General features: G+C 43.9%; 1 protein-coding gene across 2 annotated transcripts in view; it reads left to right on the forward strand.

The window, feature by feature from the left end:
* The first annotated feature begins 3,320 nt into the window (after positions 1 to 3,320).
* The window catches only part of LOC144754997 (protein FRA10AC1), a 312,415-nt gene continuing 291,000 nt past the window's right edge, over positions 3,321 to 24,735 (forward strand). The window contains exon 1 of one of the 2 annotated variants that reach the window (XM_078643391.1): positions 3,321 to 3,433. The gene's annotated coding sequence lies outside the window, so the exon portion shown is untranslated. Of the gene's footprint in view, positions 3,434 to 3,549; positions 3,607 to 24,735 lie in introns of those variants that run through there. The other variant, XM_078643392.1, reaches the window with a different exon arrangement.

The following is a 24,735-nucleotide window of genomic DNA, read 5'->3' on the forward strand; positions in this document are numbered from 1 at the left end:
TCTTTCTTAAACTTAGTTGAAGAGAGAAGAGCAATTTATAAAAGAAATGAGATGCTGAAACAAACCAAATCTAAGTTTTGGCAAATTGAGGATGAAAAGTTAAATGGTAGAACTGGAAATGTTGCTATTCACATAGATAAACCTGTTAGTGGAAAGCTTTGTATTAGGAGAGACAATACGCTTTTTGACAATTATTTTGTGGGTGCAAATCAATGTGAGGATACTTATCAAATCTTGGGTGGATGGGGATTTAAAGGTGGTAAAGATCCAATTTTTCCTGGAATTTATTTTGTGTGTGGAGATAAAGCCTATTATAATCTCCCAGATCACTGGTATGGCACTTGCTATATCGGTTTAGTTTTTCCAAACATTTTTCATGTAGATCGAAATGAAAAGGGTTCATTTGAAATTAGCAATCATCTGAGTAGATTCAAGAGAGAAAGTTTTTCAGAAATTTTGGGAGATATTTTCGGTGCAGTAATACCCTTTGTGGGTATAACCCTGAATGCAGTTAAAATCAGAAAATTGTCCACAATTGTTGACAGATTGTCTACTGATACTGCTGGTGGTTTCCAGCTAGTGGATACTGAAATTATTGCTATGAGATCTATGGTTATGCAGAATCGTCTTGCCCTTGACATTCTGCTAGCAAAAGAGGGAGGAGTTTGTGGAATATTACATGTCCAGCATTGCTGCACATACATTCCTGACAAGAGTCAGAATATTGAATTGTACATTAAAAACATTACAGAGCTTCATTCAGAAATTGTACCTTTAGAAGATGAAGATTTTTCGGAACGCTTGAGCAAAAGATTTGCAGCAATCAAAACCTGGTTTCAAGAGATTGGTAGTTCAATTCTAGACAAAATACTGACTCCTTTATTAGTTATAGTTTTTGTGATACTTTTGTTGAAAATCAGTTGCATGCTCCACAAAAGAAAGAAGTATCTGAGGGAAAAGAAGAGGATTTATAAGCTCAGAAAAGAACAAGATAAGGAAATAGAACTAGAAGAGTTTCGTAGATCACAGTATGAGAGTTACAAGCAGACAGCAGAAACAAAACTTTAGAAACACTAATACAGTGAAAGTCAAAACATGTTCAAGGGTTTACATTTTTGCTAAAAATGTTGTTAATAATTAGCAGAGGGGGTGGGTAACAGAATGGGTTTCAATTCTCTAATTAATTAATGTCTTGTGTTTGTTTGAATACTAGTTTCCATGGGAGAGGCCTAAGGCCTAGCGTTTTAAAGATGGTGTTTAGAATCCTGTCCAGAGTGGAGCCCTGCACGTATTCTGAAGGGGAAACTTTACCACATCGACAGTTGTCAAAGAAATATGTTGAATAGTTTTCTGTGCAAGATGTGCTCTGAATGTGACAAAATCAAGGACAGGATGCGGCAAATCTGCCAAGTTAAGGAAGTAACGGACTGATACTTAAAGAATGTTGCATTTCCAAGGAAGCCAAAAGACATGTATTTTGTCGGACAATGAAGTAAAAAAAAGGCTCGGTTTTGGGTTGGGAACGTGATGAGCTGACATGGACTGACATCTGTCAGCCAATGGGAACTCTGGATGGCAAAAGAAAGAATACATTTTGGTGAGATTAGCTAGACAGAAAAGGTATAAAACTTGGCCCCTTTGACAGGAGGGGGCTGCTTCTCGCTTTCCGATTCCAGAAGGGCGTGTCGTGCTGTTGAACTTTCTTGGCGCACGTAAGGATAATAGGCCTAAATGATTTTTCCCTTACAGGTGGAGCAAAGAATAGTTAGGGAAATAGCTTGAGGGATTGGAAACTGTTATTTTGCCTTAAACATGTTTTACTGATTTGCTTTGAAATGCCAGTCTAATTGATCATTCCTCATTAAATGCTGCTTATTTGCTAATAAAATAATGATTTATTAAATAAAATGCTTTTTCTTTGAGAATAAAATTAATAAATTTGATTTTGATTCGACAAGCTGGTCTTGTTTATTCATGGTCTAGTTACCATCAGCTGATCCATTTGCCAAAGTGACTTAATTAATATGATAAATGCATAAAACCATGGTAAGAAATGATAACTGCAGATGTATATAAATGTGTAAATAGTTTGTGAATAGATTCTGATTAATTAGGTCACATGATTCAGTTGCCCGAAAATTGTCTCGTTAGTTTATGGGCCTTGTGAGTGATTTATGATTAATGGTGAGTATCTTGGTGTTAGGTAGCGTTGTTGAGACAGTTTTTCTATAGGGGCGCTGGATCACTACAAATAGGAGACCTGGTGTTGGTCCAAGACAGGCAACTGGGGAGCAAGCTCTGGCTCAGTTTTGAGAAAGATCACTGGCGCATCACTCAGATCCATGGGACCCTAATAACGGCTATGTAAGGGTTGGAGCTGATAACCTGCAAAGTATCTGCCTTCAGGAAGTTTCATGGTGTCCAGGAACTGGGTGTGAGTCCATCTCATGAGACCGGAGAATCTGACTGGGACAATGTGTCTGAAGTGGATTGCTCTCGTGCCCGAGCCAAGATCGAGGTGTCGTAGAAGCCACTGCCGTCCCTGACCCAGGGGTTGGCGTCAGGAGAGGTGGCTGTCGATATGGTAGGCAACCCCAAACCGTCCTGCAGGCTGAGGGATTTCCACGGCTAGAGAGACTGATCCAAGTTTTGGGGTAGTCAGTGCCAAGTTTGAAGTACATAACAGATACGTTGGATAATAAAGTTCAAAACATGTTTTATTTGTTTTGTTATCGCGTCAGGTGTCTTAATACGCGGCCTACGAGCGAGCATGCAAGCAGCCCCGCACAGCTGGCTAATTACTGTTACCGCGCACTCTGCTGGCATTGAAGTACGGTGGCAACTATACAACTTTGAGCACGCTACTTTAGCTTCAAGACTACACTCTGAGGCTTAATGGTTTGGAGTCAGTAGACGCCTCCTGGGCGGTTCAGGACAGTTTCATTGTACTTTACTACACAAATTCACTCCACATCACACCACACTATTCCATGCCACACAATTCCACAACTAACGATTCCATTCCTATCCAACCCACATAAAAAACAGACCGTCATTTACAACACCAATAGCTCTAACTCTAGCAAAATCAAGACCTATTGGATTTGCCAATGTTTTGTTTCCCCCCATTTCTAGCACTCTATATATACATGCCCTAGACGTTTCTGTGCTCTTCCCAACTTTTGGTTAGACAGAGGTATGCATTAAAGACATAACACGTCAACACCCTTCTTATGTAGTTCATACAAAAGATAGTGCTTCAAGTAATTTCCATAAACATACACTTATTACCTCTACGCATGCGCGTTGAAAGAACACTCGCATGCGCACACACGACAAAAACAGTATCTGGCGTGAAGCACGATTCTAGCAGGCCCTGTACCCGGAAGCAGTCGAAAGACCCGAATGATCCGCGGGAACGAAATCGGTGCGGGTGAGTAGACCATTCGCCAGAGCCACGTTGGGTATCTAACTCCGCGTCTGTGGAGCTATTCATTGCTAGCAGCCACCCGGTCTGTACAGCGTCGCGTGCGATTCCCCTCGTCGCCCCTCCTCCTCGAAGTCTAGTTCCTGTCTGTGATGCTGGTGTTGGTTGAGTTTACTTGGGTACGCTAGGCAGATAGGTTAGGATGTTACCTATGTCTGCCTTATATATCCGGCCTGTAAGCCTGTGAGTGTGGCGGCAAGAACAGCCTCCTTCCACGGGCCATTTTACTTGCGCTTAGCAAAGCTTCTAATTTCAGCAAATGCCTTTCGCGTTTAAATGCTTATTTTACGCCCACCTAAAACGGGATATTTTTTATCTCCTGCTCGTGCTTTAAATGGAAATAAAGAAGTGCACCCACGCTGTAGAGCACCTGTTTTCTCCTAAGAGCCGCTACTCTCCCATTAAGAGTATTGAAGTAGTGCTGGGAAGTGCAGGTTTTCTTTCAAATGAAAGGGCTGTAGGTATTCCGTACCGGACAGTACCTGTCCATTTAAAGCACTGGTCATGACTCCTGTCAAATGTTTATAATTCTCAAAAAAGCGAACGTTGCATATATTTGTTAATGTTGTGACTTATGGATGGGTGATATCATGTCCTGTGCCCTGTTCCAACCACAAGCAAGGGGTACTGTGAACAAGGTTTGGGCGCATAATATCCAGTAGTGCCACTGGGCACTGCTTCAGTCTTGCCCTGCGGGTTTTAGGAGCAGAGTGGTGGGCATAGGTCCTTCGTGCCGGCCATGTCATGTGCTTAGTGGCCCTTTATTATATATATCCATGCCCACTGATTACCACAGGCTGCATGTTTTGGCCACAGGGCATGCCTTCAGTGCTTTAGCTGCGAATCGGGTGTTCTTGGGTCCCCTACCTAACATTAGTTAAGAAAAACAGTGTTTTTGGTAGATTTCGAATGATAGTGACGTTTTTGCAGTGGTTTCAAAATACACATCATAACAGTTCTGATGACACATCCATGCATTGAGGGGACAAGTCAGCCGTACACGTGGGTAGACTGTGTCTACCTACTATTTTCACAGGGTAGACACCGTCTTCCCTGCCAAGAAGCTGGTCCCCACTGAACTAGACTGAACTTGCCCTGGTGTAACTTTCAGGCACCAGGACATGTACATCAGCGCCTACACGTTGTCTGCTTTCCATTCCCAGCAGCAGTGTGCAGGCAGGGAGGTTTTATTTAATGTTCACCTCCAGCTGGGCGAAAGGTAAAGCCCGAAGTTAAAGGGCCATCAGGCCTCCTTTTTTTCAATATGATCCTAGCTGAGTGAGGTCTGGAGCCTCACACTTAGATGCAAATGTAAGGGAGGCCAAACTAAGGCTCACCGCTTTTTATTTCACAGGGGACTTACGAATGGCATGCTTTTGACATGTTTTCAGTTCCTCTATATAAGAGATATGCATGCACTGTATGAATGTCAGATGTATTAGTCTGTATAAGGAGTTATACAAATAACAATTTAAATACCACTATTTTATTTCTTTTATAGCGCTACTCATCCCAATGCAATGTGTTGGAGCGATTTACGTAACATACACATTGGCAATAAATCTTGTAAGTCAATGTACAAGATGTGTTACATAAAACAGAGAGGCTTATGAGGTGTAGGAGTCACAGGTCCTTCACAGGGGCGCAACTAGACCCAACCTTCGGGAGCGGTGCTAACGCTTCTAGAAAGTGGTGCAGGTCAAATATTTCAAGCAAACTGGGCAGAGGTATCTTTATAGCCAATATGAGGGAAAGAAGTGACAAACTTTCCAGTTTAAACACATTGGACAAACCCAATGTGATTATGATTGAAAGATTGGAGTCCATGCTTACCCCTAGATTCCTCACTAGGTTTGAGTTGTTTGTGGAGGCCTGGCTGCTAAGGCCATATTATTCATGGGTGCTGTTTGATCCTTTTGCTGCATATGAATATTTCGATTTGTGACATGTTTATTTTGCCTTGGCTCGAGATATTCCTTTATGTGATCTCTTAAGGCAATGCCCGAAAGTCAGATGAGTTTTCATACTTTCTACATCTAATTTGTGTATTGTCTGCATAAAATAGTTGAGGTTGAAGGAGGAGATTAGGTCAGATGGAGAGCCAAGTGTTATAGGGGAGGTAGAACCGTTAGGCACATTAGTCATGAATTGAATGGAGCTACATGAATGATAGAGTGAGGTGATGATCTGACTGATAGAAAAGATTCAATCTGCTTCAGTCTGATGTTGTTAAGTCTCCGTAGAAGCTTGGGATGAGGAACAGTATCAAAGGCAAGGAAGAGTTCAAGTAATAAATGCTTTCAATATTTCTATCTTTTTGACTAAAGCAGTCTGCTATTTGCCATAAACAAGAATGATCCCTTGATTCAAGGGTTTTTTGTATTTTGTTGGGTTTATGTAAGACATTATGAGTACCTGTTTTCAATTAGGTGTTGACAGTTCTGGCTGGATTGGCTCTAGAGCTATTCAAGCTTACATTGTCTGGTGATTCTGCTGGAGGTAAGAGTTTACAGCATTTATGAATTCTTCTGTGGTCGGGAAGGTTAAAGGCGATTAACTGTAGTTGCTTTCATGTTTTATTATCTGATGAACTGAGATGTGCTTCTTGAATTGTGGTTGAGCAGTGAAAAGACATGGAGGAAGATTTATTTATTTATTTATTTATTTATTTGCAAACTTGTACCGCGCTAGGAATCGACTCCCGAAGGAGTATCTCCGCGCCATTGGCAGCATCTGAGAGCAAAAAGAAGGCCCAATCATATATATTAATTCCCCAACCAGATAACTAGTAATTGAAAAGGAATGTTTTTAATTTTTTCCTAAAGGGAAGGTGTTCCTTACATAGTCTGAGTTCCTTGGGAAGTTCATTCCATAGCTTTGGGCCGGCTACTGATAGAGCTCTTCCCCCTTGTCTTGTGTTCCTGAACCTGGGGACACATAACAGTTCTTGATCCCCAGATCTCAGAGATCTAGAGGGAACGTATGGAATGAATTTTTTGGTTAGGTAATCTGGACCTTTACCAATAAGGCACTTGTGAATGATGCAGCAAGTTTCGAACATCACCCTCTGTTTCACTGAGAGCCAATGAAGTTTAACTAATAATGGCTTTGAGGGAGTACGGGCCGGGACATTGAGAACTAGGCGTGCAGCAGTATTTTGCACAACTTGTAGTCTAACAATAATCCCCTCATTGGCGGCTAGCAGCAAACCATTACAGTAATCCAGCCTACTCAGCACGAGCGACTGTACTAGTGTTTTCCTGGTGGTGTCAGGTAACAGGGGGAATACCTTCCGGAGAAGCCCAATAACATGGAAACAGGAGCTGACCACTTGATTGGCATGTTGTTTAAGGGCGAGCTCCTGATCCAGTTTAACTCCTAGATCTTTCACGACCACTTTGGGCTCAGGGACTGGGCCTAGATCTTGAGGCCACCAGTCAGGAGTCCACAGGCGTTTGGCTTCCCCAAAGAGCATCACCTCAGTCTTAGAGACGTTACACTGTAGGAAGTTTGCTGCCATCCAATGTGCCACTTCTTTCATCCCCCGGGCAAAGGAGTTACGTACTTCAGGAGTCATGGTTTTAAACGGAAAGAGGAGTTGAGTATCGTCCGCATACGATACGGGGATGAACCCGTGGGATCTCATGATGTTAGCTAGGGGCGCCACGTAGATGTTAAATAACGTAGGGCTCAGACAAGAGCCCTGTGGCACCCCCTTAGAGATCTCCACCTCCTCTGACTGATATGGACCCAAAATGACTCTCTGAGTACGTTTGGTGAAAAAACTCCTTAGCCAGGCCAGCGCCTTGCCACCCAGACCGATGTCAACTAGTCTGGAGGTCATGATGTCGTGTGACACCGTGTCAAACGCCGCTGACAGATCTAAAAGCACCAGGATAACGGAATAACCCTTATCCTGTAGCATATGAAGATCGTCAGCGACGGACAGCAAGGCGGTCTCAGTGCTGTGCCTAGGCCTGAACCCAGATTGGGAGGGATCTAGCCCCCTCGCACTTTCGATGTATTTTGACAAGTGCCGATTCACAAACTTCTCAGTGAGCTTCCCTAAAAAAGGGAGGAGAGAGATCGGTCTCAAGTTTGTCAATTCAGTCCAGGGGATAGAATTGTTTTTCCGTAGAGGCCTCACCAGGGCGTGCTTCCAGTCTAGGGGGACTTCCCCTGTACTCAAGGATAGGTTGACTACCTGCCGAATTCCAACACCCAGATCGTCAGTCAGTAGTGGCATAATACGTGCCGGGATGATATCTGAGGGGCACCCGCTCTTTGTTTGGATGATAAGAGCAGTTATCTCCTCCATTGAGATGGGAGGGAATTCTACAAGCTTACTAGCCTTGTTTTCTGCTGTCCTAATGTGTGGCTGAACCATGTAGTCAACTGTTCCTATATTGTTGGGGATGAATTTGGAGGCTAATATCTTAGCATAAATGCCTTCAATTTTTCTAATAAAAAACTGTGAGATATTGTCACAGAGTTCCTGGGATTCAATCCCCTCAGTCTCACAAGCAGTAGGCTTAATAAAGGTTTGTAGGATTTGATAGAGGACTTTCACATTTTTACCAGCTGCTAATAATTGGGCTGCTATATGTTGTTTCCGAGCAGTTCGAATAGCTTTGTGGTAACTTTTTAGAGAGATCCTATGGTTCTCTTTATCCTCTGCCTTGCGTGTGACCCTCCATCGTTTTTCTAACTTCCTCGTAGTTAGCTTTAATTGTCTAAGATCATTAGTGAACCAAACTTCTTGTTTTGGGGCAGGCCGAGGTTTATATGTTCTGAAGGGAACAACGTAATTTATGGTTGCTGTCACAGCTTCATTAAATTTACATAATGCGGTGGTAGCATTATCCCCACATTCTTCCCAATTGGGTTCAGTATAGTTCCCCCTAAAGCCCTCTGGTGTTAATTTATTCCAGTGTCTCCTGACATCTGCCATAGTCCTCTGGATGCCCTTTGCTTTATAATTGGACCGAGTGTAGAATTCAATAATGGAGTGGTCAGTCCAATCCACTTGAATGGGAGTCAAACATTTTATGGCTGTGGAGTTACATAGCACTAGGTCCAATGTGTGGCCTGCTAAGTGTGTGGGCCCCTGGTTCATTTTATTAAATCCAAGTGTGGCCAGATCCGTCAAAAGAGTCTGTGCCTCCACACAAATAGCAATTTCGCTGTGGACGTTAAAATCCCCAACCAAGATGAAATCTGATTTGACCTGCACATGGGGTGCCAAAGCTTCAACAAGTTGAATGGAAAAATTCCCACATGGGCCTGGGGGTCGATAAACTAACGCTCCCTTCCTGGTTTCCCTGGAACTAGAGTTGATAGTAAAGATCAGGAGCTCCATCTGTGGGGTAGTGGTACACACTGTCTCAGTAACTACAACCTCCATCTCCTGTTTAAAAACAATAGCTAACCCTCCTCCAGTTTTAATAGGACGGTCCATCCTTACTATTTTGTACCCTAGCGGCACTCCCATTGTTATGGCCGGAACTGTGTGGGGCTTAAGCCAAGTCTCAGTTAGAAAACAGAGATGTGGGCTCTCAGTTGTTATGAGATCCCAGACCTGAGTTGCATGAGTAACTAAAGAAAGGACATTGCACAGAAGGCTCTTACAGTTTAAAAGCGGGTCATTAAGAGGGCTGACAGTCGACGTCGCCGGGTATTTAATAGGGACTGACAATCTAGGCCTTAAGTGACACGGTACGGTTTCAGCGCTGGTGGTGAATTGCATTTGACATCCCCAGCAAGAAAACGGCCCCTCCAGGCTATTCTCTACCCTATGGGTGCACAGTGTGGTTACGTACCTACCCATATCCATTAGGGTCTGGCTGGTATAAGTGAGAATGGTGCTGTAGGATCTCTCCGAAGGAAGGATACAGTCCGCCATAACCCCTTGCCCCTGGTCCCGTCCTGTCGCGGACGGGCGCAGACGGGCTGGTCTTTGGCTCGTCTTAGGCGCAGGAGTAGGCGCCACACTGCGCGTCAACACTGCGCGTTAAGCCGACGAGTTGCTTTATAGCCCTCGAGTAGGGGAGAGCTAGAGCGCTAACCGCTCGCCTCCCTGGATGTTCCTGGCTCTGCCCCGCCTTCCGCACCCGTGATAGGCTGGAGGGTCGGACTGGGCGTGCAGGCACAGGTCGAGCTACAGTAGGAGCTGGTCCCTCAATGCGTGTGGGTATGCGGTCTTATTTTTACAGAGTGCAACTATTAAATCAGTTTCTAAGCACTAACAGTTACTATCCCCCGTTTAAAACGCAATTTTCAATTTACAAAGTAAAATTATTTTTCGAGCTCACGGAGCAGGTTTCAGCAATTAAAACAATGGTGAGCAATTATGCTCTAAGAATGGCGCCAAGCGGAGTCGGGAGGAAGCTGCCACCGTCCCCCTTAACGCAAAGTTGGGTGCCTCCTCGCTACCTTTATAGCCCTCGAGTAGGGGAGAGCTAGAGCTCTAACCGCTCGCCTCCCTGGATGTTCCTGGCTCTGCCCCTCCTTCCGCACCCGTGATAGGCTGGAGGGTCGGACTGGGCGTGCAGGCACAGGTCGAGCTACAGTAGGAGCTGGTCCCTCAATGCGTGTGGGTATGCGGTCTTATTTTTACAGAGTGCAACTATTAAATCAGTTTCTAAGCACTAACAGTTACTATCCCCCGTTTAAAATGCAATTTTCAATTTACAAAGTAACATTATTTTTCGAGATTGACTCTGGTGGGTGGGAAGTAATTCAGGTGTGTCTTGCAGACGGCAAGGGTTAGTGGTGTGAAGACTTTTGTTACCAGTTCACTTCAAAAATAAGTTTATTTAGACCGTTTGGTCTTTAACACCTTGCCTGCTAAGGCAATTCCCGCTGGGTGCTAAACATCATCAATTCCCATTGTTCATGACAAGGTCAACTCGTCATAAGCACAGCTCCAGTAAACTGCATGACGAGCTGACCTTGTCATTAGCATGGAAGTGGTTTTAAACAACAGCTCATACAGTAACATTTAAAAGAATCTACATATAAAACATCGTAGTCATAAAATCATGATATCCTTAAAACTTAATTCCTAACTATTTAAAAAACAGTAACATTTCATTTTTGATTGCGACACACCTTGCTGCACTTAAGCCTCTAATGCAGCAGGGAACTTATATACACCCTGCATATATTTCTCAATAGCTATCATGATATCTACATTTTCCATATCAGCAAGAAGCTCCCATGCTTGTAAACGCGCCCTTACATCATACTTCAAACCGACCGGACAAAGGAATAATTTATGTAACTTTTAAACATTTTTAAAAAAAATGTTTTTATTAACATTATTAACAAATCGGCAATGATGACAATACATTGAGAATCATATAGTACAATCAGCATATGGAAGTTTACAGCCCTGTCCAGTCTATACCAGCTATACATTATGTAACGATGTGACAATCCTATCCGTGATACTATCCTCTGCATACCTCCCACCCTATTAATCTTCATCTGAACTATCACTGTCAGGTTCTGGAAGTGGGTCACATATATCCCCTCGGTATGTATTCCAGGCTGTCCAAATCTTTGTCCATTTACGTGGGCTACCCCGACTAGCATATACTGTGCGTTCTGCTACCATAGTCAGATCCATATCTCGACACCATGCTATCAATGAGGGCAACTCCGACGCGCCCCATTTCTGTGCGATGTTCCGTTTCGCCACCATTAGTCCCAGTGTGACCCATATTTGCCCATGACGGGAGAGATCGTTAGGTTCCCTTATGCTAAGTAGGCACCTACGCGGTTCTGGTATCAGTGACACTTCCATGACCTGGGATATTGTTCGCATTACTTGTCTCCAATATTCTGCCAACGCTGCACATTCCCATATGGTATGTATGAATGATCCCTCCTCACCACATCTTCTAAGGCAATATGGGTCTTGTGCCCTGTGTATTTTATGCATGAAAAGTCTGGTGTAATAGATTCGGTGTAGGATTTTAAGTTGTACAAGTTGGAGACGTGTGGGGATTCCTACCTCCCTGGGTGAAGCCAGGGCTTCCTGCCATTCTCAATGTCTCCCAAGTCTGTCACCCACTTATCCCGTAAAGAGGTCGTCGGGTCTGGCAGATTATTGATCAGTTTTTTTCGATAGGCGAGGGATGTGGCTTTCTTTTCCATGTTATCGGTCAGTAGTCGGTCTTCTAGTGGGGAGGCCTCGGGGACTTCAGTATTTGGCGGGATCACAGTTAGTAATGCGTGCCTAATCTGTACATAACGATAGGTCTCGGTTGGGCCCAGTTCATATTGTTGTTGAAGTTGGGTGAAAGATACCACTGTGCCATGTCCCACAAGTCTCCCACTGTGGAGATCCCTATATTGTCCCACTGTGCAAATCCTTTGCTGTTTCATAGTTGTCCCAGTTTTTTTGTGTCCCAAAGTGGGGTGAGTTTGGTTATAACACCTCTCCAACCCAGCCGTGCTTGTGCTGTGTGCCATAAGACAGCCGTGTGTCGTGTGGGGCCCATTAGTTTCAGCGTTAACCCTTTATTGAGAACTGCTAATTTGTTATGTTCACCCAACTGCGCTCTGTCTGCCTTGTATGCTGGGTCATGTTGGGGTGCATGTATCCACTGGTTAACAACCTTGAGGTGTGCCGCCCAGTAGTACAGCTGCATATCGGGGAGAGCTATTCCGCCACCGTACCAGCTTTTATTTCACTTTACCTGCGTTATACGAGTGGGCCGGTTTCCCCAGAGAAGTGTTGATACTTGTGCAGCCAATTGTTTGAAGTATCGGGGTGGGACCGAAAAAGGTGTGTTATCTAGGGTGTAGAGAAACCGGGGTAAGGCCATCATCTTATATAGTGCTGCCTTGCCGAGGAGTGTAAGGGGCAAAGACGCCCAGTGGACCACATCTCTCCTCAAGCGCTCCAGGGGGGCGTCAGATTCTTGAGATGGAATTCTGCTTCATCCTGGGTGATATGAAATCCGAGGTATTTAAAGGAACTATCAGCCATTACTAACTGGCAATTTTCTGGCAATTTTGGTGGAGGCCCCCTCAGTATGTAAAGTGTCGATTTGGACCAATTTATGGTATATCCTGACACCTTCCCGAAAGGATCACAGATATCAAAGAGCACTGTTATAGAGCACTGTTATAGAGTGTTCCGGGTCCGTGAGGTACACCAGTATATCATCGCGTATAGGGAGATACGATCTTCCCAGCCCTCTTGCCATCTAATACCTTTCAACAGTGGAGCCTTCCTAATCAATGTCGCCAGTGGTTCCAACACAAGCGCAAACAAGAGTGGCGACAATGGGCAGCCCTGGCGTGTCCCTCTTGCTAATGGTATTTCACCCGATAAATGCCCATTAGCCGTCACTCGAGCCAGAGGTCTTGTGTATAGGAGTTTCACCCAAGCACAAAATTTGGGACCGAATCCCAGATGAGGGAGGAGTCCAAATAGAAACCACCATTCCACCATATCAAACGCCATTTTCGCGTCTAACGACAATACCACCGCCGGTTCTAATAATGAGGGAGCTTTTGCCAGTGCTCCTTGTAGTCGTCTAAGATTAAGGGAAGTATTCCTGTTGGGCATAAAACCTAATTGGTCAGGGTGTATTAGGTGTGGCAATTGTGATGTCAGTCGGTTCGCTAACAGTTTGGCCAAGATTTTAGCTTCTGCGTTTAGCAGGGATATTGGGCGATAGGAGGTGCATTCGGATGGGTCTTTACCGTGTTTTGGGATTGCCACTATTGTCGCAATGCGCTGATCCAGTGGCAGCTCTCCCTTTGCCAAACTTTCGTTATACATTGCCAACAGATGTGGGCTCATGGTCTCAGCTGATTGTTTATACCATTCTATGGGAATCCCATTAGGTCCCAGCGCTTTTCCAGATTTTAACAACTGATTCGCTAACTGTAGCTCCTCAACCGTTGGGGCTGCTTCTAATTCTAGGGAAGCTTCTTGTGTCAGTGTTGGCATCTCTAACGACCGAAGAGACTCCAGTACCTCTTCCTCTGTCACCGCTGAGGTTGGTGTGTAGACTATTCGAAAGTAGGCTGCTAGTGTGGCTACTATTAATCCCGGATCCGTCGTGAGTTGTCCCCCCTCTTGTCGTATATGACGTATACTTCTGGTGCCACTCTCTCGTTTATCCAGCCAGGCTAACATTTTCCCAGCCTTATCGCCTATGTCGTATATCCTGTGTTGGGTGGCAGTCAAATTAAGTCTCACCCTTTCTTGTAGGTGTTCTTTATATTGCTGCTGCCGAAGATGTAATATGTGTGCCTTTTCTGGTGTGGGGTCTGCCGAGTATTCGGCGTCTGCGGCCTGTAATGTTAATTCTAGGTCTAACAGTTCCTTCTGTTTTCCCTTTTGTGCCCTGTGATCGACGCTATCGCCTGTCCTCTAAGGACGGTTTTATATGCCTCCCATAATGTGGAGCGTGATTTCACCGATGTATCATTTTCTGCAAAGAAATATTTCGTGGCCCTATGGAGTTCTTTTTTAATCTTATGGATACGAAGATGACCGGGGTATATAGGGTATAGTCTCTGGCGGGACCTGTGGCGGTAGGAGTATGTTAGTATCACTGGGGAATGATCCGAAATAACTTTAAACATTTTTGACAATCCAATAAAATGTGTAAAAGATTACATTTCATCCCTATCTTACACATACATTTACCATCTGGTTGCATGAGTCCGGATTTTATAGCACTATTTGTCGCAGCCGGGTTAATACCAATTCTTATCCTAAGCACTTCCATTCTTAGTCATCGATTCGCTAATGTATCTAGGTAAGGGTAGCTTATGTCTTTCTCCTAGCTATTGCACATCCATTTGACAGAGTCTGTCTTACTTAAATACTCCTTGTCTATTGCTCTAGGCAATTCTTTTCCCTGAATTTTAAGTAAACTCTTTGTTATTTTGAATTGCAATGTCTTCGTATCTATTTTCACATTCAGGTGATCACAAATGGTCTGAAGTTTATTCCTGTGGCTTTAGTCCATTTTAGCTCACTAGATTGAATTTCTTTCATGCACCATTGCAACACCTTTGTGACCTCCTCAAGTCCCAAGCGATTCCAAAATCTGAGTAGACTTAATAGCACCTGAACATTCCACACATTCAGGCCTAGTTCCAATCTAATTGCCTGAACCATTGCCGAGCTAGGGAGGGACAGTAAGGATTTTAAACATTTCCCTTCCTCTTTATCCCAGGAGTTTTTACCATCAATGCAAAAAACTTCTGAGCCATATTGGAGTTGCAGGGGAATCATTGCTTTATAGGCCGTCAATAATGGCATGGAGGAAGATTGACTCTGGTGGGTGGGAAGTAATTCAGGTGTGTCTTGCAGACAGCAAGGGTTAGTGGTGTGAAGACTTTTGTTACCATGTTGCCAAGAAACCAAGATGTCCTTAGGTACTACCCCTTTAGGTATTGCGGTTGATTAACCCTTTCTACTTTAAACTCTTCTAGACGGGCTTTTGCTAGTACCCCTTAGGCCCCTAATCGGATACACAGGCTGCTTAGCAGCTCTCCCTATTCCGATCTCCTTTTCTGTGTTACGAGCTCTTGGCTGCTGTCAGCATGTCAAGCTGCAGCTCAGCTCTCCAGGATATAGGAGTGGTCTCCCTGAAGCAAGGCAGACATCCGGAATCGCTTCAGCCAGCTTTGTTTGCTATCTTCTCCATAAGTAAAGAAAATAAAACATCCACATTTGTCACTATTTACAGGCTGCAGAGCGGTTATCACCACATGTGTACATGGAAATGATGCACATTTAGATCGATGCCTATTCACTGAAACACACATAAGAACTTCTTTGGTTTCCACAAAACATCAGATTTATAAGAGTCAACAAAACATGACCAGAGTGAAAATACCATATTAACCCCTTGCATGCGTCGGACGGCCCCAGGCTGTCCAACATCATAGTGGGCGTGTGCGTTGGACGGCCAGGGGCCGTACGATTTGCGCACCCGTGGAATTCACCCGCACCGCGGGTGAATTCCAGCCACGCCCAAAGGGTTAATTTAAGAAAATATTATATTGTCTGAACATGCTGTTGTGATGGGAATGTCCTCTGTGACGTATACAGTCGTGCTGCCCTGTCCTGAAAACCCAACTGTGATTATCTGGTATTCCAGAGATTGATTTTGACCCTAGCTCGTGCTAATTTAGTGCATGGAGGCCTATGCTGTCCCTTGAAGTGACTGAGGTCCTGGTCCTGTCGGGACATGTCAAGCATGCCCTCATTTTCCTGACAGTGCGCCATCAGCCTGCCACAGGGTTAGCATGTAGATTAATGGTGCAGCATACCATGTTTTGTGAATCCATAGTCGTGACCAGACCTTTTTATCTGTATCACTAGAGTGGAGGACCCACCCATGTGAAGTTCTGCTTCAGTGCGCAATCCTAATCCAAATATAGGTTGTGCCTGTTTATGCTGTGGCTTGTGTGGTACATGCAATATATACACAAGTGTGCACGCTTAATAGAGGCTTCTGGGTTGCATTCTGGAAGCTCCTAACCTGCTTCTGTAGACAGGATGGAGGTGAGATTGTTTTCGTAGACAGTGGAAGAGTTTGTTTAACATTCCCAAAGCTGGATGGAGGAGACCTAGACAATGAAGTGGGCACACAGGAGACAATACACCTTTACAAATTCACTGAAGCCTTTTTGCTGAGAGGAGCTGCTGATTAGTCTTCCGGTAGCACTGTTTTTCGGAAGATGTTGGGGTTGCAAGGTGGGACTAAAGTCTATTTTTCAGTGTGGAAGGTATCTTTTAGGTGAGCCCGCCTTTTGTCTTTCCCCTAATCACTGTATAGTGTGGCTGTTGATTAGCCATGTGTAGAAAGCTCCTGCTTCTTTGTGCCTTTGTTTTTTTTATTCCAGGATTGAGACTACTGTACTATAAGGAGCATCATTCTGCTCTGCAGGATACTGTGATGGCTGTTGGGCACCCAGAGCTGGTGTTTGTCTGACAGGCAACTTCCCAGACGACCGGGGTTATTCTATGGAGTCTTGCCTTGCCGGAAGAGCTTTATCTTTGACTTTAAGTGCCTGAAATCCAACCTGCTTGCTGAGAGAGGGAAAGATCCTTCCAACCCTGTAGGAGGTATTGGAGTAACACCCAGACCCTGGTGCTGAGAGTCTACCCAGGGAAACGGAGACTGCAAAGACCAATCGTCGAGCCCAATAGTAGAAGTGAGGTGCCAAATTGGAATTGCAAATTGCCCGATAACCTCGCCGCAGTTCATTAAGAACGATTGCAGGTGTCTTGCTGCTAAAGTGAAACACACTGTGCCTGTGGAGATAGTTGCCATCAAAGCTAAGACCTGTGCCTGAGATTGATGCCACTACTGCATTTACAAAGTGCATGTTGTTACTGCTGGCATGCAGCTGTGTCCCTGTCTACGTGGCTGCTCATCTGCTGCCTAATATCAAGTGACCCAGAAGTGGGTCCAATGCCTGCCATGTGCACCCAACACCAGAATCTGCATTTGTGGAAGAACTCCAGGTTGCCAATCTGGCTACCCATCCTGTTACAGCTTACTGAGATCGAAGGCCACTTCTGCAACCACCAGCCCCTATCCCAGAAGTGGGAGAGAGTGGAGCCACTTGATGCAGAAAGGACATGGAGACCTTCATTGTGGTGAGACTGTATCAAATGGACTGTATTGAACTGGGCGCTAGCATTATTTAAACTAGGATAGCTGCGTCTGAGCCTTGATTCATGTTGCACAAAACTCTCTATCCTAAGGGGGGGGGGCATGCCTAGATTCACAAGAGATGGGACTCCTGGGAAATGGGAAAATGAGGGCATTATCCCAAGGCACAGTAGCTCATGCACCAGTGTGTATTATTGTATCTGCTACTATTACCTATGTGGCATTCAATTTAAAGTGAGTTCTCTTCTCATCCAAGTTAAGCACTGTACTTGGAAAACATATTGTTCTGCTGGGTGGTTTAGGTCTGAGTTTGTGCACCCCCACACATCGATACCACTGACACTCCAGTGCAGCAGCGGATGTACTTGACCCAGTTTGCACAGCCACAATATGATGAATTCCTGGACATCAGAGGTAAACAACTCCAGCCCCAAGAGTGAGGTCTAGTAGCCCATGCTTACCCCATGTCCCCCTGAAAGGGTCAGACACATGTTCTCTAATAACGTATGTATTCAAACTACCCAACTATACGCTGTGTGACTCCTAACTCAAAATAGTCACTGCAATCCTCTAAATACAACATTTTCAATAGAAGTCAAGAGAACAATGAGTGCAGAAAGGAATGGTGCAACATTCATGGATCTAGAGACATTAAAGCAAATGAGTGAGAATAGGGTGATTTTGAATTAAACTAATAGTGTTATTAAAAGCACTTCACTAATTCTGGATAATCACCAGTACTCCCCAGCACATGACATAACTCCATGCTTAATTGTTGAAAAGTTAATGTACTTGTATAGTGCTTTTAATTGTTTTTTTTAGCTGTATTTCAGTACTTCTGAGACTTACTTATTTAGGTTTGGTTTCACAGTGCAGGTGCCGCCAGAACCTGTGTTATCAACAGAAAAAGACCTATGAGGGGCACAACTAAGAGAAGGCATGGGCTCCATCCATGATGATTACTGTGACCAAAGAAAATTATTGGGCAGACGGGCAAAGAAAGAGGGCCTGATACACAAACGTACACTTAGACCTGAAGTCTAAGGTAAGACCTGAAATCCAAGGGCCCAATTTATAAAGGTAAACTTAGACCTGAAGTCAAAGTTTATCTTTGTAAATTGGACCCTTAGAATTCAGGTCTAAATTTACCCTTTGAGATTTGAGCCTTTATGTCTAAACTTGGACTTCAGGTCTAAACTTGAGCTTTAGGTCTAAGTTTACATTTCTGAATACGACCCAAAGTGCTTGTTGCACTCCTGTTGGCTTCTTAGGGTTATTACCTTGCCTAACATGACTACCCCATTAAAAAGTAATGACATGGCAATGTGCAAGAAAAAGGCCCCTAAATCATGATGTGATAGTATCAGCTCAGAGTATGATTTATGACTGGTAAAGTGCACAAATACCCGGACGCATCTTAGCGCTGGACGGTACTGTAAAGAGTGACCGAGAGCAGCATCCGAGAGATCATTGATTAAATAACTAGGTTTTAAGATGTTTCTTGAAAATTATGAGTGAGGGTGCCGTTTTCAGAGTTAGTGGTAAATGATTCCACTGTGAGGCTTAAGAACATCCCCCCCACCCCCAAAAAGCACGCTTAAAGGAGGCGACCCTCAACAGCTTGACTGAGCAAGAGTATAATGTTCTGCCAGGAATATACCACTCAAAGTTTTTAGTAAGGAAGGCAGGAGATTTGTATAGGCTAAACAAAGTGCCTTAAAAGTGACCCGTAGCACACCGTAAGCCAATGAAGTTGTCTAATAGAGGCCCTGGCTGATTGATGTTTAGGAATTCCCAAGAGAAAACGAGCTGCTGCATCTGAATGGTCTGCAATTTATTAAGCGGGCCCTTTGAGATGCTAATAAAGAGGCTATTGCAGTAGTCCAGTTGTGACAGAACTAGGGCGATGACCACTCCTTTCAATAAATCAGCCAGAATACATTTTGCAATTTTCTTTAACATTCTAAGACGAAAAAAAGATGGTGATTGAATTGATTTGATCTTTATATTTTAATTCACTTTCTAAGATAAAACCTACGTGTTTTACTTTGGGAATTGGCTTGGATACTGTACCCAAGTCCGATGGCCACCAGAGGTCAGACCAAATGGCTGGATTGTTCTCGAATTGGATAACTTAAGTTTTAGAGCAATTAATCCTCAAGCAATGGTTGGCATCCATTTGCTCACTGTCCTCATGCAGATTTTAAACGTGACACCAGCAATGCTTGTATCTTTAGTCAGAGATACTATAATCTGAGTGTAATCGGTGTAAGACGCCAATGTCAACCCACAAGATTGAATCAAAGCAGCAAGTGAAGTGACATAAAGATTGAACAAAGTGGAGGACAGGAGGATCCCCCAGGGACCCCAAACAGGAGACCAAAAGTTCCTGAGACAAAATCACCAAAAGATACCACTTATTGCCGTCCTGCAATGAATGATTCAGGCATCGCCACTGCTAGGTTGCTTATCCCTAATTCCCTCATAGGTCAATCAATAGTTCATAGTTGACTGTATCAAAGCTGCAGAGAGATCCAAAACTGCATTGACTCCACGGTCGAGAGATGAGCGAATTTCCGCAGTGGCTGTAAGCAAGGCAAATTCAGTGCTATGATTTGCCCTGAAGCCAAATTGCGAGTCCTCCAAGAGATGATTGTCCTCCAAAAAGGAGGAGAGTTGACAGTTCATTCATTTTCTGCTATCTTCGCCAGGAAGGGGAGTCTAGCAATAGGTCAATAGATGTTGGGATCAAGAGGATTGAGCGTTGGTTTCTTTAGCAGGGGAAGCACTGACGCTGCTTTCCAGATAGTAGGAAAAACCTCAGTATCAAACATAGAAGAGAAAACCATAAAAAGATATTGTGCTATGACTTCAGGAGTCATATGAATAATCTTTGGGGGGGAGGGGGGCACGGGTCAGCAGGAGATCCAGATTTCACCTGTGAAATGAGTTCAATAATCCCCGCTACTGAATGGGTATTAAAATGCTTAAAGCTGATTAGTTTAGGACTGGTATAGGGTGCTCCAGTTGCACGAGTGTGGTTAGTAAAATCGTTGAAAATGTTAAGCCCTTTATCCTGAAACGTGCTGGCTAAGGAATTATAGAAGCCTTGATTGTTGCATGCCGTATCTGTTCGTCTAGTAGTGGTCAGCTGTTTTATAGTCCAAAACAGGGTTTTGGGGCATTACTGGCAGCTTTTATATGTGATGTGTAGTAATCGATTTTGGCCTCCAAAATTGATTGTGTATAACTACTTAGACATACTTTGTATGTGTCTGTCTCCTCTCTGCTCTATTTAGACCGCCACAAGTGTTCTTGTCTGCAACATTCTTGTTTAGTTAATTTAAGCGAGTCATTATACCAGGGCTGGGAGGATTTTTTATGTGATGTATTCAAACTTCTGATTGGCGCAATGACATTAAGAGCAGAGACAATCCAAGAACTATAATCCTCAGCCATCCGATCTGGACTAGAATCCTTAATAGAGAGTGTTTGAGCGAGTTTAGAATCTAGGGGCCAGATGTAGGTAATTCTATTTTACCACTTCTTAAATACCGAATTTTACAGATTCAGTATTTAAGAAGTGGTAAAATAGAGGGGGGGGGATGTAGGTAACACAGACTCGGTAAATACAGAATCGTTAAGATTCGCTATTTACTAATTCTGTAAATACCGATTCGGTAATGCCCATTGATTCCTATGGGCATTGAAGCCCATAGGAATCAATGGGCATTACCGAATCGGTATTTACTGATTCGGTAAATACCGATTCCAGCAAGGGTGCAGGGTGTGTCACTTTGACACCCTCTAGCACGCCAAAGACAGGCATGTGTGCCATGTGGCACACAGACATGCCCTAAGGGCATGTCTGTCTGTCACATGGCTAGGTGTGCATGCACACATGTGCATGCACACCTGGATTCGGTATTTTACCACCCAATTGGATTGGGTGGTAAAATACCGAATCTGTAAGGCCTTTGGGACTCAGAAGAGTCCCACCTACATCTGGGATTTACCGAATCGGTAAAAATACCGATTCGGTATTTTACAGAATCGGTAAATTTACCGATTCGGTAAATTTACCGAATCTGTAAAATGATGCCCCTACGTCCCAAATACCCATTTACCGGTCGGTAACGGCCGATGGTCGGTAAATGGCCTCCTACATCTGGCCCTAGATCCGCTGGTTGGATTTTATTCCACGGCCAAGACAACTGATGTCTATTCTTTATCCTCTGTGAGCGGGCAGCAATATGACTGGTAGAAGTATTTGTAAATTGAGTTTGCCAGTAAGGGGTTGTCTCTCATTAAAATGGCTGCCACATAAAGCATGGTGATGTCTGAGCTTTTTATGTTTTTTCTTCCCCATCTGCATTTATTCCGTGCAGAAAACACACTCACCCTTTCAGGCACTCCAGTGGATGTGCTGTTTGCTGCAGTCAGCCTGTGGGTGGATGTCTCAAAAAGCCTCCTACCAATACCCACTACTCCCACAGTCTCAGTTCACTCTCCCCAACTACACCTGCTCCGCCATTACCAGCTTCACATCCCACACTAGTCCCAACAGCCTCAGCTTGCTCTTCCTCCAGTAGCAGCCCCTGCAGTGCACTAACACTGTGCAGGCGTATGGGTTGAGATAATGGTCCAGTCCACATTGTGGCTTCAGAAGCAGCAGAAACAAGTCTGGCCACCACTGTTACCCCCACCTCCTTCTATCACGGCAGCCAGTATGAAGACCAACAAGGCTTAAGTGCACTACCAACTAGTACATCTACAGCCTGTGCCCACCCTTATCACATCTTAGCCTGCAGTCCCCGCTTAACTGTCACACCAGCCTACAGCCTCAGATGCAGTGCTTCACCCTTAGCCTGTGGTGCTTGCTGCGCCTCCAGCAACTTTTGCCTACTTCCCCCTCCTGTACCACATCACTACTCCCTCCCGGCTCTCCCCCACAGACTGACTGATCTCGCCCCCACAGGCTCAGCCAAATCTCTCTTCCCATTCCATCCCACAGCCTCAGTGTGTTGTGGCTGGAACTGAAATGCATGTAGTACTTTGGGAAGAGCAGATATTCTGTGGGTGCAAAGTAATTAGTGCTGATTGGAAGGTGTGCCTAAATCAGTGTAGGGTGAGTGGGCTGCCATGTGACAGCTGGGTGACCAGTGTTTACATGTGAGTGGAGGGTGAGCTGTGTGAGTAATGGGTTCGTAGGGTGCCCTGTAGACTTGTGTCAGTGTAGGGTGAGCGGTGTTAGTTCTGTGAATTGCAGGACAATGTATCCATGCCCCAAGTAACTCACCATGTCATCAATGATTGGCAAGTGAAGTTTTAGGTGTAATTCAAACTAGGATTATTGTGACGTCAATAAGTAACTTTAGTGGAGAAAATAAATCATCAGTTGATGCTGCAACAAAATGTCAGCTTTTTGAACATGCCTAAAATCACTTTTCTTGAGGCGTGCAAGCCACTGAAGGCCAGAGCCAAATCTTGAGGTCTGAGTCAGGAAAGTTTTTTGATTCTTTAGCCAAAAACGAGCCAAGTCTTCATGTGGCTTCTGCAGCCCATCCCATTTTGTCAATCACCAACCCCCTTGTCTTTTCCTCTGATGGCTACATTTTGCAGCATGAAAGTAGGAAACCTGGGATCAACCAGTTTACTTGCTTAACAACATTTTTTGATTTTGATCCTTGGGAATTAACCTTCTTTCATTATGTCTCCTTTTCCTTTATCATCTCATTTGAATACATTTTAATGAACCTCAGTTTAGGATGTGTGCTCTGCAAAATCCTCACTTACATATGTTTGGATAGATTTTACTGTTGCTCCATATGTTATTAAAAACTTAGCAGGGTTCACATGATACTTTGCTTGTATCTTGTTTCACTAATAGCATCATCATTTTAGGCATTAATGTTTTTAGGTTTATGTCTAGAAACGGTGGGTGGATTTACTAAAAACCCATGCAGCGCAGCAACCAAAGTTGTTGAACTCCGTTGCATGATAGGGGAGAGCAAGACAGCACCATATATTTTAAGTTAGTGTTGATGCACAATCAGGCTGCCTAGTGCCCCACACACATCGTTGCACAATAGTGCAAAGCTGTGTGCTTGATGTCTACCATAGCTTTTGCACCGGAAGGTACCATTCCAGTTCAAAATACTATACCCACACAAGCTTTAAAACTTTTCCCACTTTGGATGCTTGCTGTACCGTGATGCAGATGCAAATTTAGAAATGTTTGGAGAAATAAAAACATTTTCTTCGGCAGGCGACTGAGGAGGCTAAAGTCCTTTCAGCCCAATGGGCGTTGCACACCTGGTCCTTCATAGCTCACTGTGCTGTATTAGAAGGAATACAGTTTATGAACTTCAAGTAACAAAAGGATCTCTGTGTTAAAAGCAGTAACCCACTTCCTATCTACATAAAGTAAAAATCTGTCATCTACATATTACATAAGGTGCTTTGGAGGAGACACATTAATCGTGTGTACTACTTTGATTCAAATCTGGGACTAGATATAACGCAGATCTCACTAGCAAAAGTGTTAACCTATGTTATCCTAGCATTATTATTATTCCCCGACATTTACTGGGCACACAAAGATCTCTGCAGCAGGTGCCTTAACCCCATAAGATATTTTAAAATGCAAATTTTGCAACCAGTTAAGCAGAACATATCTACTGCCATGTTTCTCCTTGTTGGCAATTTCTTTTTGCCAAAGTTAAAAAAAATATTACTAGTTGAGGCTCAGATTTGGCGTCTCGGTTGCACCTATTTCTTGGCCTAACACTGACGCAAAATCTCATTTGTTAAATCCCATAATGCACTTAAATGTGTTCATGATAGACCTGCTAAACATGTGTGTGAGGTCTTATTATCTAATGTCACTTCTTATGAGGTCACTTCCTGTGATGCCATGTATGATGTCATGCACCATGACGTCATGCACGGCGATGTCGCGCACCAAATTGTCACTTGCATACTGCCTAACTTGGCTGGTCCCAACCACTTCTTTTTTAAAAATTATTTTTGCCCTGCATGCTTTACTTATTTTCTATAATTTAGGGAAGCTGCATTATCCATACGATTGATTGATTTTAACCAATACGAGGAGTAGTACATAGTATTTATTTATTTTATTTTGAAAGTTTTATAGAGCGCGAACAAGACCCTTGCAGGTATCAGAGAGCTTTACATATATTATGGTTCCTTATACATTAATTAAAAGCGAGTTAAACAGGTATGCATAGCGTCATAGAGCAATGGAGCGGTACAGTAAAACAAAGAACGATACAGTTGAGTCCGGTGCAGGATCGAAATGATGATTAGTAACTCTAATGGTCCATTGTCATAGTGAGGCATAGTAGTGCGGGTACTTATGGTATCAAAATTTCCTTACGTTATGATCAGGAGAATTTTGCCATGAAAATCGATTTTACTTCCTTTTTGAAAGATGCAGCAGAAGAGTTAACTCTGATTTCTGGGGGTAGGGCATTCCAAATCCTGGGCGCCATCCCTGAGAAGGATCGTTTGTAGGTTTTCTGCTTGTTGAATCTTTGCGGTTTCAGAAGTAGACTTTATGCA

This window comes from Lissotriton helveticus, chromosome 5_1, assembly GCF_964261635.1.
Source record: "Lissotriton helveticus chromosome 5_1, aLisHel1.1, whole genome shotgun sequence".
NCBI classification, from domain to species: Eukaryota; Metazoa; Chordata; class Amphibia; order Caudata; family Salamandridae; genus Lissotriton; species Lissotriton helveticus.